The sequence below is a fragment of the Lepus europaeus genome, chromosome Y (genome assembly GCF_033115175.1).
Source record: "Lepus europaeus isolate LE1 chromosome Y, mLepTim1.pri, whole genome shotgun sequence".
Lineage (NCBI taxonomy): Eukaryota > Metazoa > Chordata > Mammalia > Lagomorpha > Leporidae > Lepus > Lepus europaeus.
In genome coordinates this window covers 33,114,298-33,133,672 of record NC_084851.1, presented here as the reverse complement: position 1 = coordinate 33,133,672, position 19,375 = coordinate 33,114,298, and the positions used below count along the sequence as shown (strand labels likewise).

At 41.8% G+C, this 19,375-nt stretch overlaps 1 pseudogene; it reads right to left on the bottom strand.

Moving 5' to 3' along the window:
• The window catches only part of LOC133754202 (nuclear receptor subfamily 2 group C member 2-like), a 92,024-nt pseudogene extending 73,021 nt beyond the window's left edge, over window positions 1-19,003 (bottom strand).
• Window positions 19,004-19,375: the final 372 nt, after the last annotated feature.

Sequence of the window (19,375 nt, the reverse complement as noted above, 5' to 3'; positions counted from 1 at the left end):
CATCACATATGGGTGCCAGCTCCAGTCCTGGCTACTCCTCTTCTGAACCAGCTCTCTGCTATTGCATGGGATATCAGCAGATGGCCCAAGTCCTTGGGCCCCTGCATTCACACGGGAGACCCAGAGAAAGCTCCTGGATCCTGGCTTCGGATAGGTGCAGCTCTGGCCATTGTGGCCATCTGGGGAGTGAACCAGAAAATGGAAGACCTTTCTCTCTGCAACTCTTTCAAACAAATAAAATGAGTCTTTAAAAAAAGGCAACAAGATACATAGGCTGGTGCCACAGCTCACTAGGCTAATCCTCCACCTGTGGCACTGGCACCCCAGGTTCTAGTCCTGGTTGGGGCACCGGATTCTGTCCCAGTTGCTCCTCTTCCAGGCCAGCTCTCTGCTGTGGCCCGGGAAGGCAGTGGAGGATGGTCCATGTACTTGGGCCCTGCACCTACATGGGAGACCAGGAGGAAGCAGCCAGCTTCTGGCTTTGGATTGACGTGGTGCATCAGCCACAGCATGCTGGCGGTAGTGGCCATTTGGGGGGTGAACCAATGGAAGAAAGACCTTTCTCTCTGTCTCTCTCTCCCTCTCTCTCATTGTCTAACTCTGCCTGTCAAAAAAAGATGCTTATATAAGAGTACCTCACAAAGAATTCACGATGAGAAGCAGGAAATATCTGGGTCTTCTATTAGCAAAGTGCTGAGTGGATGCCATAACAACTGTTGCCATGGTAATAGCTACCTTCATAGTATTTAATGAGAAAATATAAGTTGTGGCAAAATTGCTTTAATTTTCAGATTCTATCAGTTCAAAATAACACATACACAATCAGGCAATAGAGCAGAATTTCTGGTCACAGAAATTTTCTGGTCACAGTGACACCCTAACAGGTAGGAAGAGCTACACTACATCTGGACATAACACTGACACAGCACAAAGAGGAAAACCAAGGCAGATGTTCAGGATTCCAAATCTGTTCAGCAATATGAAGCCAAATATGTCTGCATTGGTATTTAAGAATGTGCATCACTGCATATCTTCTATTTGTGGTGGTTTTGAAGATTTTATTTTCAGAGACTATGAATTGACCTAATATGAGAGTACTTTTTAAAAGCTCATGGAAAGTAGAATTTAATGACAGATTTATTGTGCCAAAAATTTGAAACCCATGCATACAAGGGATCCTCAAATAAGTTTGTGGAAAACACATTTCACAATTCATTTTCCATGAACTCGTGGCAGTACCTTCACATTCCAGATATAAATTGTCCTTTTGGTGTTGCTTTTCTTCCATTTTCCAAAGTTTTCTTTTATTTTTCAGAAATGCCAGTGTGTCTTAACAAGATTGTGGGAGGTTGAATAATGGAAGGCAGATCAGAATTAGAAAGGTTGAGTTCCTAATGTCACATAGCACAGAAGGGTATTGATAACCTAGTAGATATTTTGTGAGCAAATACAAGAAAGTAGCTCCAAGGTTCCAATCACAAAAATGCCAAAGAAGGAGAAGTGTTGATAACCCTGGGTTGATCAGTGCACATTGTATACGTGTTTAAAGTGTCACACTGCACCTAATGATACACACAATTTTTGCTAATTTAAAATTGAGGATCACTCCCAAGCTAGTGCATTCACATTAAGTTCTCTTGTTAGGGCTCAATGTAGGAGTCACTCACCTGTGCAGAGACTTGCCCCCAAAACCCAACCTCTTCCAAGCTCAGCCAAAGATGACATCGATGGCCTATATCACTGCAGAACCTACCACCAATATGTCTGAAGAAAAGGACAACCCAAATAGGTAACATTCATAATTCAGGCCAGCCCTCATCATGGGCTGAATGTAGAGCTGCTGGTTGAAGAGAGATCATGAATCAGGCAATGTTACACAATAACTGAGGTCACAGCATGCTCAGTACTCTCAAAGGGATCAAGGGGACCTCAGAAAAGAATGAGTATGATATTATCCCCACTGTTAAGCAGATAAGGAAAACACAAGGATCAACACCATTGAATGGGACAGAAGCATAATGACATACATGGATCATGTGTAGTTGTATATAGGTTGTGCCATTCATTTGTCTCTTCAGCCATCAGTTCATCCATTGGTTCATCCATCTGTCTGTGTGTTCTTTCATCCATCCATCCACCCATCCATCCATCCATCTGTCCTCCCATCCACCCATCCTCCAATTCACCCACCCCTCTATCCACCTATTACATCCATCCATCCACCCACCCATTCATCCATTCATGCATCCATCTCTCACTCCCTCCCTCCCTCCATCCATCAATCCATCCATCCACCCATATTCCAAGCAGTTATTTATCAAGTATTTAATGCAATGTGGATGCTTCTCTTAGTACCAGCAGCAGTGGTAATTGTCACATGCTTCCTGCTCCCTTGAAGCTTCCCATCTCTGGGGAAGTGTAAATCTAGAGTGATCAGTGCTAATGGGAACCAGCTGAGTAGCCCCTCTGCTTTGGAGATCTTTCTTCACAGGACTCAAGAAGGTGTACCAGCTCCTTCCTCCTCACTCACTGGCTACTCACTCTCAGCATCTGTATTGGATCTATATTGCCTTCCTCATTGGCAAGCCTCACAGAATTCCAGGGCTCTGGCTCCTCCCAACCTTACCTCCCTAGGGACCTACCTCAGTGGGCCTTGTGGATCACACACACACACACACATGCCTCATTCCCTTGAATGGTCTAATTGCATAAGAAAACACAATTATCAAATATGATGCACCTGATGATATAAACGAATCAAAGCTAAACACAAGGGAAGTCTGATTTTGTATCTTTTGTTTGTCCTTTCTGAGTGTACTCTGGGTAACTTGAAATGATAATTTCAGACTTGATATTTTGTAATATGTTGGGGAATATTCAGTCTTACTGATCTGAGTCAACTATCTCCTTGAAACTCAAATGGCATAGACAAACCAGTGGTACTTTGACACAAAGGATATAAATTTTTTAAATATTTATTTATTTATTTGAAAGGTCAAGTTACATAAACAAACAGAGAGAGAGAGAGAGGGAGAGAGAGAGAGAGAGAATGTTTCCATCACATGGTCCACTCCCCAAAAGGCCAGGGCTGGGCCAGGCTGAAATCAGGATCCAGGAGTTTCTTCTGGATCTCCCACCTGTGTGAAGGGGCCCAAGCACTTGGGCCATTCTTTGTGCTTTCCCAGGCACATTAGCAGGTAGCTGGATCAGAAGTGGAACAACCCTGCCTCAAACAGATGCCCATATGGACTGTCTGTGTTGCAGGTGACAGCTTTACCCACTAAGCCACAATACCAGCCCCACGATATTTTAAGATTGCATGGGAAGATATCAGAATTTCTGTGTGGGCTGGGGCTGGGTGCTACTTTTCTAATGAGTCCAGTGGCATCTACATGGTGCATTTTGGAAAAATAGTGTTGTAATTTCAGTGCCATTAAGTTGATTCTTTCACTTAAATCAATGCCCATTCTTATCTGCTGATACCCAATGGGTCACAGGTAAGGGCTCCTCCAGAAACTTCACTGCCTAGGAGCCAATGACTGACCACAATGGTAGCAAAAGGCTGACAGGAAATGACACCCTAGAACATCCCTGATAGAATGCACATAGAGGCTGTCAGCCCAGGCATCTTCCCCAACTTCTCCTCAAGCCTCTCCCAGCAAGAAGAGGCCACATAGCAGACCAAGAAAATAGCAGCAAAAGGGAAAAATCATAAAAACTGAAATGTGAGCACAGCAAAGTCAACCCCAAATGTCCATGTTATCCCAAGTGAGGACTCCCACATGGGTGGTAGGAGCCCAAGTATTCAGGCCATCTTTACACTGCTTTAACACTCACAATAGCATGGAACTGGACCAATCTGGACTCAAAAGTGTGGACATTTCGGATGCTAGTTCCACATACTGTGCCACAATGCTGGGCTCACCATAGCACTTTCAGACTTTGGACATTTTGGATCAGGACAACGGCAGCCTTTCTTGCTCCCCATGTTTCTGCTATGAGCTGTCATAAAGCAGCCTCTGGGCATTTTCCTATCAGTCCTCTGAATTCTGCCATCCTCATGGAAAAACTTGCTTTTGTTGATCTTGCATGGGGTAAGGGGCTCTGAGTGGAGAAGTGTAAAGTAAATGTCCAAGCAGTCAAATATAATGTTTCTCTCACATTCAAGCAAACAGTTGTAGTACCATGGTTGAAAATTGTTGGAACTGCTCTTTGTAAATTGCCTACCATACTCCAGGTATTTCACCCCAAAACCTCTCAGCCAACCAGCTGTGAAAACAGGGAGGCTCCCAGAGGGCTCAAACCCCCTCTTCAGACCACAAGCTATGGCCTGGCAAAGACAAGACTGAATTTCAATTTCCAAGACCCCTAAGGTTATATTCTATCCAGTGTTCTTTGCTGTACCATTTTGCCTTGAACTGATTTGAAAGGTGGGATCACACTGGGAATAGATCAACCAGGACCCTAAGGGGTAAAATGTCCTCAACAATCCATGAATTTAATTCTATCTCAAAGCAAAAGTGTAAATAATTATTAGATTGTCTACTTGACTTTTGTATTTCATAGTAGAAAAAAAACCTGTTTGACAGTAATAGGAGTTCAGGTACCAGCAGGGTACACAGAGAGATCATTTGGAGACCACTGAACACACAGTTCGGCTCTGTACACATGATCCAATGTTACCTGAGTATTATGAGTACTCATCAGAGTCAAGTGGGCCATGCCTTGTACCACGGCATCAAACACCTTCTGATGCCCCTGTTAACGATGGCATTGTATGAGTTATATTAGAATGGGTGACATGTAAAGGAGAGACAGTCATGAGTGACAGGGCACTGCTTGTCCACTCATGGCTCCCTCTTGCCATCACTGAATATCTGCTGTGTATTATGCTGAAGTGGGTGATGTATGAGGTAGGAAATCATGAGAGACCAGGGCACTGCACATTCATACAGAGCTACTGTGTGTCATCACTCCATATCTGGTATTTACAGACTCATGTTGCCCCTTGATATCTAAAAGTCCTTTCACATCCTCAGAACATAGAACATTACATCTGCTAGGCCAAAACTCCCACTTCCCAGATAAGGAAAAAGAGTCTCAGGAAAGGGAAGTTACATCACCTGAAATTGCAGCCATCTCAAGGCAGACCTTTGTCCTTATTCAAAGTTGCCTGAATTCTTTCATCAAGAAATATTTCCCAGGAGAGAGGGAAGACACTTTAGTATTCAGAATTAAAATGAAATATTACTCAGGCAAATTGTACACTCCTCATTATATCACTAGTTGTACCATTACCTCACTAGTGAAAATGAGGGGGAATTTTTTTAATAAGCATCACACATTCTGGGGCCAGTGCTGTGGTGCAGTGGATTAAAGCCCTGGCCTGAAGCACTAGTATCCCATATGGGCATTGGTTCTAGTCCAGGCTGCTCCTATTGCAATCAGCTCTCTGCTGTGGCCTGGGAAAGTGGTAGAAGATGGCTCAAGTGCTTGGGCCCCTGCACCCACATGGGGGACCAGGAAGAAAATCCTGGTTCCTGGCTTCAGATCACCATAGCTCTGGTTGTTGCAGCTTTCTGGGGAGTGAACCATTGGATGGAAGACCTCTCTATCTGTCTCTACCTCTTTCTGTAACTCTGTATTTCAAATAAATAAAATAAATCTTTAAAAAATAAAAATAAACATCACACATTCTTCACAATAAGTAATTAGTTGAGGCAGATACATGTGGCACTGCCAGCCCTGTCCATACCTGCCACCCACTTCATCTGGGAAAAAAAAGGAGAAAGGAGATGAGTAGGCCTTTTGCAGACATGCCACATCTACCACCAGAGACAGAGCTCCCAGAAGGCCTGGAGTCCTGTGCTACTAGATCCGGCTTCTCAGGCAAATCCATGAGTCATATGATCAAAAATACCAATCAGGTCAATTTTAAGAAAATGAAATGTGCCAAGTTGTCAATATTTTTTTCATATGTAAAATTATTCTCAGTTAAAAACACATAGATTCAAATTAAAACTTAGTCTGTTGATAAAAGCATTTTTTGTAAAAAATAGTATTTATTTATTTTAAATATATAGTTAGAGAGAAAGCAAAAGAGAGATAGAGGCCAGGAGCCTCAAATTCCACCTGAGTCTCCCACCTGGGAAGCAAAGAGCCAAGCACTTGAACCATTTTCCACTGTTTTCCCAGGCACATTAGAAGGGAGCTGAATTGGAATTGGAGCAGCCAGGACCAGAATCAGTACTCATACAGGATGCTGGTATTGCAGCAGGTAGCTTAATCCACCATACCCAGTGCTGAACATCATAAAACTATTTTTAAAATTTTATTTATTTGAAAGAAAGAGGGACAGTGAGATAGAGACAGAGACAGGAGACATAAAGGGACAGGGAAAATAAGAGCTCACATCTATTGATTTACTCACTAAATGTCAACAACAATGAAGGATAGACCAGCCTGGATTATGAACTTCATGTAAGTCACCCCACATGAGTGTCAGTGACTCTATTACTTAAGTGGGGTTGCAGTCAGGAGTAAGACCTAGGAGTCAAACCAAGGCATTCTGGTGTGGGATATATCCATCATAACCACCAGGCTAGCTGTCCATTTATCATGTTTGTAACAATATAAAAGGTCTTTAGCAGAGGGTAATGTGGTAATGGAATGCCCTACATTTGTTGTTTGCTCCTTTGTAGCACCTGGGACACACAGGGTAGTCAGAAAAGAACCACAAACTAAAAATCAGACTTCCAAATGAAAGAGGTATTCAAAAAGTTCACAGAAAATGGAAATTAGAGGAATTCAAGATGGCTGTACATGGTAAATACATTATGATTTTCACCGTGGTAAAACAACAGGAGAAGAGGGGAGGAACCACATTCCAAGAGGGCAATTGCAGAGAAATATGCAGTGGAAAATCTACAGAAAGAAGTACACATTATGGAGCAGTGAGGACAGTGCAGTCTCACAATGATGAGCCCATGCCACTGGTGATATTGCCTGGTGATATTGCCTGAAGGAAAATCTGATGGTCCCTACTGAGTTTGCATCCAGCTTGAAGTACTAGCAGGGTACAGGGTGCCTACCTAACCCCATGAAGAGAGACCACATTGCTTTCTTCTCGTCCCAATAAAAAGGCACCTGGCAACTAACAGGCAGGGAAAACCATCCTAATAAGGTGAGTAATTGGGGCCAGCGCCATGGTGCGGTAGGTTAATCCTCTGCCTGCAGTGCCAGCGTTCCATATGGGAACCAGTTCTAGTCTCAGCTGTTCCTCTTTCAATCCAGCCCCCTGCTGTGGCCTTGGAAAGCAGCGCAAGATGGCCCAAGTCCTTGAGCCCCTGCATCCACATGGGAAACCTGGAAGAAGCACCTGGCTGCAGGCTTTGGATTGAGCAGAGCTCTGGCCATTGCAGCCACTGGGGAGTGAACCAATGGACAGAAGACCTTTTTCTCTGTCTCTCCCTCTCACTCTCTGTAACTCTACCTCACAATTATGTAAATAAAAAATCTAAAAAATAAGGTGAGTAATTGCTGCTGTAGCCCATGCATATACCCTAGAGGATTTATCAGAGGAATAAATCTGCAGCCCTCACTGATATTAAGTCTGGCCTGGAGGGTTAGTGGCAAGTAGGGTGCTCTCATGTGGGTCTGTGAAGTGAGGGCCCATTGCTCCCTTCCTCTCACTCTATCAGGGCACCGGTCACAGCTTGCCAGCATGGAACATTGATTGACTTCTACAGGGTATCACACAAGGCTAAACTCCCTGACAGTGTGGGAATCCTGTGACTGTGTGATGGTGGGGGGTGTGGATGGGTCCTTGGGCAATCACTGGGTCTGACTCCAGAGGATCAAAGTTCCCTGAGTACTGGGGTGGGTGATCTTGGAGGACTCCAAACTCACACTGAGGAGCACACAGATCCTTTGTGTAGTTCCTGTGCTTGAGTAAGTAGGGTATTCAGGCACTGTGGACTAACACTGTGCAGTTGGTTCACCTTGGCAAAGAAGGGTTGAGGAACACAGCCTCCCCTTGCTGATGACAGTTGAGATCTACCATACCCACATGGGTGTCACTATGGATTCTTGCCTCACGATTGAGAACTGACTGGAACTCCGACCAATCCAGCACAAACCTCTGGATATCAGCTGAAGGAGGAGATGCTGCACTAAGCCATAGAGTCATATTTCAAATATAAAAGCCCTCAGATGATAAAACCAAGTATATCCACAAAGCTCTAAGAGATAAATGTAGGAACATGATCAAGGAACTCAAAATGACTCCAGAAAAGTAAGAGAAAGTACTTCAATATTAGTATGTGAAGAAAAAAAAAGATTGATGAGATGCCTTAAAAGAAATTCAAAAGTATGATAAGACTACTCAAAAAAATGAAAAGCAAATACATTAGTTAAAGAAATTCGTATATGGCATGGCTCAGAAACTCTGCTGGGGAAGACAGAGATAATGATGAAAAATCAAACAAAATTTTAGAAATGAAAGATTCAATATGTCAAATAAAAAATATAGTAGAAAGCCTTAAAAAGAGGCTCAGTGATACAGAAGAAAAATATATATCAGCCACAATACAAATCTTTGGATCCATGTCAAACAAACAACAACAACAACAACAAAAAGGAACTTAGAAAAAAAAAGTAATATTTCATATTTATGAGCTACTACCAAATGACCTGAATTTCTTAGAAATTCAGGAAGGTGTGCAAAGACATAATGGATTAGAAACTTATTCAATGAAAAATAGCAGAAAACTTCTCTAATTTGGAGAAAGATGTGGCTATCCATGTGCATGAAGTACACAGGACTTGTGTGTAATAAACATGATCAGAAAAGATCATCACCCTGACACATTTTAGTTAAACACTCACAAGTAAAACATGAAAAAAAATCCTGAAATGTACATTAGTTAAACTCTAGATTTATTTTAAAGGATCACCAATTAGACTGACAGCTTATTTATCATCAGAAACCGTACAGGCTAGGAAAGAATTACTATGTTTCTAAAGTTCTACTTATGAAATGCATGGAAATAAATTTAAATAAATAATTTGTCACCATCTTGCCAGTTTTACAAATGACACTCAAGAATGTGCTATTCACAGAAGCACAAGTAAAAGAGTAATCATAAAAGAATGTGAATTCATAAAATTTCATAGTAAAAGTACCAAGGAAATCCAAAACAATCAATAGAAATATTTATGGAAAAATAGTAGGACCAAGTCATTACTTGTCAATAGCAAGTCTAAATGTAACTGGACTAAACTCTCCAATTAAAAGATGCATGCTGGCTGCATGGATTTAAAAGAAAGGCCCATCTATTTGAGCCTACAGGAAACATACAAACCACCCACACATAATTGAGGATTAATTTCCATCAATGAGCTCTGGGTGATGAATTCAATCGATAGCAGATCCTACTCAGTACAGTGTGCCTTTTCCATGTTCCTAAGGTTAGCATTCCTCTTATTGCCTCTTACCAGGGCTGCTAAACCATTGCCACTGATTTCATTAGTAGCTTACCTCACCTTAAGTATTGAACATTTAGTATCCCTCCCTCATCTCCGCATCTAGTTATCTAGTATCTGTGGGTTGGAACAACACAGTATTCATATTTTGTGTTCCTTCTCTTCCCTGCACAATCATTATTGATGAGAAACTACAGAAATCAAAGTAATTGCTCCTTTTAATGTTATTAAAAATCCTGCCTTGTATACATTAGAAGCTATCTTATTAATTTCCTTTTCCATGTAACTACTTCCTGAAAAAACTAATGGAGTGTCTTGTAAAATTGTTAACAGTGATTGCACATGGATTCTTTTCTCAGAACTCTCTTTAGTTTCTATCCATCCCTATGTTTCATCTGCAATCCCTGCTCTGAAACTCGGTCATGGGTGGATCCATTCAATGACTAGACAACTTCAGTATATAAAGGAAGAGTGCTAACACTGTGATCCAGGAATATGTTTCATAACATCCATGAAATTATTATGCTTCATAACATGCATGAAATTCAAAGCAAAACTGTACATGTCTCTCTGTGTGTGTGTGCGCACAGGTCTTCATCTGGTGACAGGACACTTAGATTTCATTCAATGCCCCAAAAGTTGTAATAGCAACTGACTACACGCTTGATGTCTTAAAACAGCAAAATCATGAAATCAACAGGTGCACAGGGCTCTCAGAAGACCCTAACAAGAGGATTGTCCTTCAGCTGCCCCAGCTTCAGACAGCTGTTAGCATTCTTTCACTTGTGTGGAAGTGTCATGCCAGTCTCTGCCTCCATTTGTATGTGGCCTTTCTCTCTGTGTTTCAATATGATTTTCTGCCTTTTATAAACACACTCTCATTGGGATTAGGGACCATTTTAATCTAGTGTGATCTCATTTTGATCCTTATCTTAATTACATCTGCACAAATATGCTATTTCCAAATAAAGTCACCTTCTGAGTTTCTTTATAGACATGAATTTAGAAATGGTGTGAATTTCTACCCACTGCAGAGACATGACCCAAAGTACTTATGAATGAAATTAAGTGCAGCATAAAATCCTAAGCAACTATAATGGCAATCCAGGGTCCTCATACTCTGTGTCCACCTTACTATTTCTCTGAGCTGTGTATTTTGCTGCCACAGTCCACCCCACATGCCACTTACTCCTGGGTCCTGATCCACTGTACCAGTCTGCTTCCTACTCACTATGGATTCTTTCTACTGGTAGGTTTTTAATCTTCTGCTTCCCTCCCTTGGTATGCGTACAACAAACAAGTCAGACTTTTACCCTCAAAATCCTTGTTCCATATTTTGACAACTAGAGAGCTTAGCCAGTCTTATGGGTGACTCTTATTTCCCTCAAATAATTCAGAAATTGAAATTTGCATCCCTAATCCAATCCATATTGTGTTGAAGAATTGACATTCACTGAAACTTCTTTAACTCCTTGAGTATGCTGTTTCATGTACTTACCACCTATGTACCTGTTACTGTAAGTGTTAGACATCTAAATGGTAGTTACAGCTATAGTTATATATAGTTATTTAGTGTTATACAACTGAGTAGAAACATGAGCAGTTATTGCCTATGAGGTATGGTACTATCACCTATGAGATAGTTTTAACTGAGAGTTACACAAGGTAAATAATTTTCCAGCATCACAAAGCTGAGGATCAGCAGATCTGCAGTTCAAATCCAGATTCAACCAAGTTAACAGAATGTGCTCTTGACGATGAAGAGTCATCTTAGCACATTGAAATGATAGAAAAGAAAGTGTGGTTGTAGCAGGATAAAGTGGTAGGAGATGGAACTAAGTAGATGGGTATCTGATTAGTAGGACCTCATGTGCTTGAAAAACTAAATACTTCTGAGCATGATGGGAATACAATTGGGAATGGAGAAAAGTGGGATCATAGAAAACATGCTACATTTTCCAGTTGCAAAAAGTAAGTTCACTTTCCATTCATTTAGTTATCCATTTAATAAATGATTGTTTTCTGATGGACCTACAATGCACAGAGCACAGTTGTACATAAGAACCCTATCATAGGGGCTGCCAGTCTTGCAAGCTCTGGGCATCAGTAAGGTGACCAAGATACCTTCCCTCCCCTACCACTATTGTCTGCAAAATTACCTGAATATTTCAGACTGTTAGGTAACTGCATGAGTAATCATCCCTTTCTCAAATTCCAACACCTGTGTTAAGTGCATTACATGTGTATCTCAGTGTAAAAGTCCTAAAATGGGTGGCGTGTTGGTTCTTGCCAGTCCTATTTTATGGCAGAACAAAGTGAGGCACAGAGATATTAAGCAATGTGCCTCAGATCTTGAATCTGTTTCTAGCTAAAAAAGTGTCATGCCTAGGAAGCACTGGATGAAGAGTCCTCTGAAACCTGAGGGCCTGAGAGGCAGGTGTGGGTCTTTGACAGCTAACTGCAGGATCAGAATAATTTTTACAAGGCAGGTAAAATGTAAAGCACATGAATGCAAGGTGGCCATGGACAGAGACATAGAGCACTGGAGAGAAAGGACCACAGTGGCCTGAGAGCCATTCTCTGTTCATTGTCAGAGAAATCAGTTTATTTCCCCATCAGAGCAAGAGACCATAAAGCATTTGGGGTGTGATAGGACTGGGCAGGGAGGGGCTGGGGTATGTGAGAATAAAACAGGTGCGCCAGGCTCTCTGGGCACCAACTTCATGGTTTCTCTCCACTCTCCCACCCCAGGGCCTTGAGGCAAGTTGCTTAATTCTCTCTCAGTTTCTAAGCAGTAAAATTAGGATCAATGTCATGTCAGTCGGTCACTAAACATTCATAAAAACACACAGGACACACAGGAAAACCTTGGTGCATTGATGGGCACAAAAAAAGCTCTAAGGAAACCACAGCATGCTCTCATCTTCCCAACTGTGGTGAGAACCAGTGATGTTCAGCATGCTGAAGAATGCATATGGCCTGCCAGATGGCAGTTTGTGAAGGCAGCATTGCCACTTTAACAAGAAATGTGTCCTTGACATGAGGAATTCCCCTCTGAAGAACCCATTCTAAGATGCACATTAACTTCCTTGTCAAAGGATGAAGCTATAAACCACTTCTTAATCTGGTGGGGTTTTAGGTGGCTGTGAACCATCAGAGACTTTCTTTTTCAAATACCCAGACAAGATTTAAATGACAGAAGCAGGGTATGAAAGTTGTACACTTAGGATAATCTCAACAACACTGAATGTGTAACCAAACTTACTGACACACATGCTTATATGTGAAGAAAAAAAATGACAATGAGATATTAGAACATTAGCAGGTTTTATGGCTGAGGACAATAACCATGAACTTTTAAAGCATACTTTTTATCTTTTGATAAATTACCTATAAGGAACATCAGTTGTTACAGGAAACAAATTGTTAGACACCAACTAAGTAGAAAGCTTCCAGCACAAAGGAGAGTGCAGGAACACTGACTTGGTTTTTATCTGGAGTCCACCTGTGTACAGTGCTTGGGTCAGATAGAAATCTGGTTGAAAGGCCTGTGTCATTTTCAGAAATGGTTGTAATCGATCCTGCACCAATTAATGCTTGAAAGATAGCATCAATTACAACAGCTGTCTGCAATCACAATGAGGGAAGGGCGCATGGTCATTGGATTCCTGCACTAGGACACAAGGCTACACACCCTTTTATGGTCTTCCAGTTGCCTTGGGATGAACTTGATTCATGCTCCTGCTAAGTATGCAGAGATTCCATTTTGGGATGACACCATCCCTTTCTGCTATTCCTGCTCATTACCATATCATTATTTTGGACTTAATCCTCTCAATCCTAAAGATAAAGAGTAATTCACATTTCCAATGCAACAGTTAAATAATTGTATCTCCTCATCCCAATATCAGTGGGCAGTACTTCCCCATGGAATGAAAAATAGTCCTACTATATGCCACTATTATATTGATAAGGCTACGCAACCTTTCTTTTGCAGATATCTCCCAGTTTTCACCTTTCATTATATAGATGATACATTACTAGGACATCCAGGTAAGGATTATTTAGACAAAGCATTTTATGACCTTCAGGGCAAGCTGTCTAAACAGGGACTGTACATAGCACCAGAAAAAGTACAAAGGTAGCAACCTATAAAAGATTTGGGAACAATAATTACTAACAAAACCATAAGATCTATAAAACCACATTTAGAGTTAAAGAAAACATCAAAGTTAAATGAGCTACAAAAGGTCCTATGGCATATTAATTGGTGTAGACTATATTTGTCCATTACTACTCTTCAAATGAGTCTTTTGTTGCAATTATTGGAGAGAGAGTCCATCTTAATTTGGTAAGAATAGTCACTCCTGAGGCTCAGGAAGCATTTCAATTAATAAATAAAATTTTGGATAAAATGAAACTACATAGATACAATCCAACAAAGGAAATAAATTACTTGTAGTCCCTACCAAAAAACACCTTTGGGAATAATGAGCCAAAGTCCAGAAGCAGTCAGAGTCTACCCATCTCTCTCATGTACCTCCTAACTTCATCACACCATACTTCACTATGATTATGACTCATTAAGTCAGGCAGAAAACAGTGTTGAGCTATTGCTGCATGACCCATGTTATGTCTCAAATACTGAGTAGACACCAATTCCCCAGGCCAATATCTTACTTACCATGGTACTTGTACAGGAACAGCCACAATGACTTGTTATAAATTAAATAAAAAATTTTTGTCCATAAAACTTGGCATAATGTTCAGGGTTCAGCACAACTTACAAATGACTTCCCAAGTGGTCAATCTCTTACTGACTCTATGTATATGTCTAAAGTTTTACAATACTTAGAAACTTCCTATATTAAGCCAAAAATACAACACTTGAAACTATTTTTACCTCTCTACAAAATGTAACTCAATCACATAAACCTTTTTATACATCTCCTATATTGGAGTCTACTTTGGACTTCCTGGACCATTAGCAGACTAAATGAGGCTACAAAAAACTTACTGGGATACATATCCAATATTTAGAACAAGAAAAACTCGACCATCAGAAGCTGCATCAACCTGCAACCATACTAAAGCACAGTTCCCATATCTCCCTACTCAGCGATCAAAATTTATTATCTTGGCCGGCGCTGCGGCTCAATAGGCTAATCCTTCACCTGTGGCACTGGCATGCCGGGTTCTAGTCCTGTTTGGGGCACTGGATTCTGTCCTGGTTGATCTTCTTCCAGGCCAGCTCTCTATTGAGGCCTGGGAGTACAGTGAAGGATGGCCCAAGTCCTTGGGCCCTGCACCCACATGGGAGACCAGGAGAAGCACCTGGTTCCTGGCTTCAGATCAGCATGTTGCACCAACCACAGCAGCCATTGGGGGGGTGAATCAACAAAAAAGGAAGACCTTTCTCTCTGTCTCTCTCTCACACTGTCTACTCTGCCTGTCAAAAAAAAATTATCTCATCTTCCAAACAATGCTCTCCATTTTGCCATTAGGTCCACAAATGTCTGTCTACCCTAGAAAATTAAAAGGCAATGCTGTTTGGCAAATGGATGTTACACGTTTTTGGAATTTGAAAATGAATATATGCCATGTAATGATAGATACTTATAATGCCTTAATGGCCTCCACTATGGCAGGTGAAAAAGCCACACACATGTAACAAATCATTGTATTAAGTGTTTCTTAGGCATTCACTACAGCATGATGGAATAACTCAGTGTATAATCTGTCTACGGTTAATCAGTACATGTCTGGATGACAGAGTGTTCAAAAAATGCAAGGGATTGCAAATTCTACAAAACATATTTATGATTTGGCAAAAATTCATGTAGATGCTACTAATGTTCAAAAATATGTTAATAATTTTAATAATGGCTTACATCAAATAAGTTGGAAAATCTTACTTTGTGGGGTGCTACTATCATTATTCTAAGTATCTTTTTTTTAACTTTTATTTAATGAATATAAATTTCCAGTGTAGAGCTTAGGGTTACAATGGCTTCCCCCTCCCATAACTTCCCTCCCATCCGCAACCCTCACCTCTCCCACTCCCTCTCCCCTTCCATTCACATCAAGATTCATTTTCAATTCTCTTTATATACAGAAGATCTATTTAGTATAAAGATTTCAACAGTTTACATCCACATAGAAACACAAAGTGAAACATACTGTTTGAGTAATAGTTATAGCATTAAATCAAAATGTACAGCACATGAAGGACAGAGATCCCACATGAGGAGCAAGTGCACAGTGGTTCCTGTTGTTGACCCAACAAATTGACTCTCTAGTTTATGGTGCCAGTAACCACCCTAGGTTCTCGTCATGAGTTGCCAAGGCTATGGAAGCCTTCCAAGTTTGCCGACTCTGCTCATATTTAGACAAGGTCATAAAAGACAGAGTGAGGATAGTAACCAATGATCCTAAGAGGGGCATTTACCAGGTTTGAACAATAATACAGCATTAAGTGGGGAAGAGGATCATCAGTACACACAGGTTGGGAGTAGAGCCATTGGTGGTAGAGTAGAGGTTATGACTACAAAGGAATGAGGCCAAAGTATGCTAGACAGGGTCTAGAACAAAGGACAGAGTCATTATTAGAGGAGCTAAGAAAGGTGCTGTCTAAGCTACAATTAAGTTTTCTGATTGAGAGGCAAATAGAACCTGATAGAAGGGGCTTGATAATAATCTGGTGGGCTTTAGGCCTTGTAAGTTAAGAGGCCCAGCCCTATCTATCTCTTCACATGGGGTATATCCTAAGGGAGGTGTGAACCTCCTAGGGGAAGGCACTCTGTTGACTTTCATTACTTGGCTGGCCTGGGAGGAGAGCTGGCCAGGTAAAGGGAGGGGACATTTCTAACAAGAAATTTACAGTTCTGCCTGCAATGTTGCTGACCCTACTTGACCATACCCTCAGATGCAGTGGTCACTTTGGAAGCTGGGCTGAGTGAAGGGCTTTTCAGCTTAGAGCCAAAAAGCTCTGTGGCTCTGACCTGGGCATCCTTCGACTCCAGGGCAGGTCCATTTCCAGTGATCCAACTCTTGGCAGAGCTGCCAGGACTCTTCACAAGCTGACTTCTGCTGAAGCCCAGGCTTACCACATTGAAAGCCACTGCAATGTACTGGCCTGTTGGGTCTCCTTGAGGGCAGATCACTGTGCAGGTCAGCCATTAATAGGCCTGCCACCCATTGCTTCTGATGCCTAGCTTTCTTTTCCTTCTGGTTTGTGTTAAAGCAGACCAGAGGATGCAAGTCAAGGGAGTGCCCGTGTCCCATCTCTCATCTTCGGTGGCCTGAACTACAAGTCTATAGTCACAGGCACATCCTGTAGTAGTTTTTCTAAGGTAGACAATGCCCATGAGGAAAATTATATTCTCACTTTAAAACTTTCTTTCCCTTTGGTCTGAAAGGGAGGTTTTTTCTACTTACTGTATACTTGGCTGATGGCGAGGTGAATCTAGCTATGGGATTATTATTTAAGTTCTTGTTTTGGCTGTGCTATTACAGAAAAATGTTAGCCATCTCTTTTATAAGGTCTAAAGATTAAATTGTGCATCCTACAGATTCCTTCATATTGGAATTAGTTTCCTACCTTGAAGAGAATAGAGAAATGAAAGAACAAGTTGGGCTTAGAATAGAGAAATGAGGGAGCAAGTCCTAGATCGCTTGCTGACAATAGCAATATCACATGATTACTTAGCAAACCATTTCAACCATTAGATAACAACTTAAGAAAACATTTACCAGAAGGTCCAATGCCTTCTATAAATTTTAAGAATCATGTATTTGAAAACACCTCTTAAATATCTAAGATGGAGTAGTTTGTTTAACCAGTAAACTTAAGCACAACCATATAAAATGTTTTTAGTTTCTTTCTACCAACAAGTTTAAAACATATGATACACAGATTCAGGTCACACAAATTAAAATGTATCTTTGATTGATTTTAGCAGCTTAAATTTATGGACAATCTTATCTATAAGCCATTTAAAATAAAACTCTTAATAAAAATTCCCCATGTGGACATACAATATGTACACACATATAACATAGCATAGTAGACCAATATAGCAATGTACAGCACATTAAGGACAGAGATCCTACATGGTGAGTAAGTGCACAGTGACTCCTGTTGTTGATTTAACAATTGCCACTCTTAATTATGATGTCAGTAATCACCTGAGGGTCTTGTCATGAGCTGCCAAGGCTATGGAGTCCTTTAGGGTTTGCCAACTTTGATCTTATTCCGATAGGGTCATAGTCAAGGTGGAAGTTCTCTCCTCCCTTCAGAGAAAGGTACCTCCATCTTTGATGGCCCATTTTTTCCACTGGGATTTAAATATTGGTCTGGGCATTGTCAGCTTAAATGTAAGGGATGTGTTTAAGAGGAGAGGGCCTTCAACCTCATTGATGGGTGTTGACTGGTCTCTGCTGGTAATGTGGATGCTCCCCTTTCCACTGGTGTCTATGTCTTTGACCAGGCTTGGAGGCCAGGAGTTGTCTGTGGTATTAAGTGCTTTAGATAAAGTATCAAAGGCCCATGTAATCTCACTTGAAAGGCTGGTCCTCTAGCTGGTTTTCGAAAATGTCAACATTGTTCAAGGATTCACTTGGCAAGGGAGGTCACTGTTTGCCAGTGTGTCTAAGCTCCCTGGCTTGTTTCTGCTGTGGAGTCATGGCTAAGAGAACTGTGCCATCCTGATGTAGGCTGCTAGATGTTCAGAAGCATCCCTTGCTCCATCTTTGTCTGCCACAAATGTTTTGTGGCTATTGGAGGACTTCTTAGGTCCTTCTGGATATAGATTTTCTCAAGTGAAGCAGCACATTTGGTTCTCCCACTGCATATCAATGGGCTTCTGTTCACACTGCACAGATTCCATAGCCAAAAATTTTTTCAGCCAGCAAAACCGACAGTGATTGCAGTGATGTTTGTTGGTGACAAAGTTTTGGTTGCTCTGGCAAATTTTTCTGCATGGTTCTTTTAAAGAAACCTTTGCAACCTTCACAACTGACAGCCACATAGTGATGGCCAGAGGCTTTGTCACCATAGACCACACACTACTCCACCACCTGGAGCTGCTATAGGCCCGTCTTGCCCAGCAATTGCCCCACAGAAGCAGAATCCATGACCATCTGGATCCTGCCAGGAATGAGGTTGTCTCAGGTATTGAATATGAGCTGCTTTGTGCTGGATGTCTCCAGGAAAGCCAGGATTACCATTTCAGTTCCTGTTCTATCTAGACCAGTGAGAATGAACTACTCTTTGGGGGATCCAGAGGCATCCACTGCTGTGACTATCTGTGTCGTCTGTCCTGTCAGCTGGTCCATCACAGTCTGAATGTGCTGAGGAGAGGCTACCAGCAGAGTTGGTGTAATGATCTGGATGTAAAAGGGAGGGGCTGGCCATCCCTTGGAGATTCTGGCAGAGAGATCTGTGTAGGTGGTAATTCAACCACTTGTGGGTCCTCACTCTGTGATCAACCAGTCTCTCCATATTTGTAGCCAAGATGAAGCAAGATCATTAGAGAACCTCAGGATTTGGCACCAAAGTGGCCTGGAAGCAGGTCCCATGTAGGCAGTGGGCAGCCCCTGGAAGAGAGGGCCCAGAGCAGTGAGACTGGATTCCCTGACTAGGATGGCAGGAACCTGAGACTATGGGCTTGTGGGTCCACAGGAGAGAGGTGACACTGTAGTGGAGGGGGGTGGGCCAGGGGAGTAGGCCTGGGGCACTGCCTGGTGTGAGCCCAGGAGTGCCACTGGGGTCACAGGAAAGGAGGGATCTGTTGCTGTTTTTGTAAGTGAAACATCAGAGTTCCTGACCCTGGTGTAGCCACCTCTGCTGCCAGAGTGCTGGGAGGAGGTGGAGGGTAAGTGTTCTCCCCAG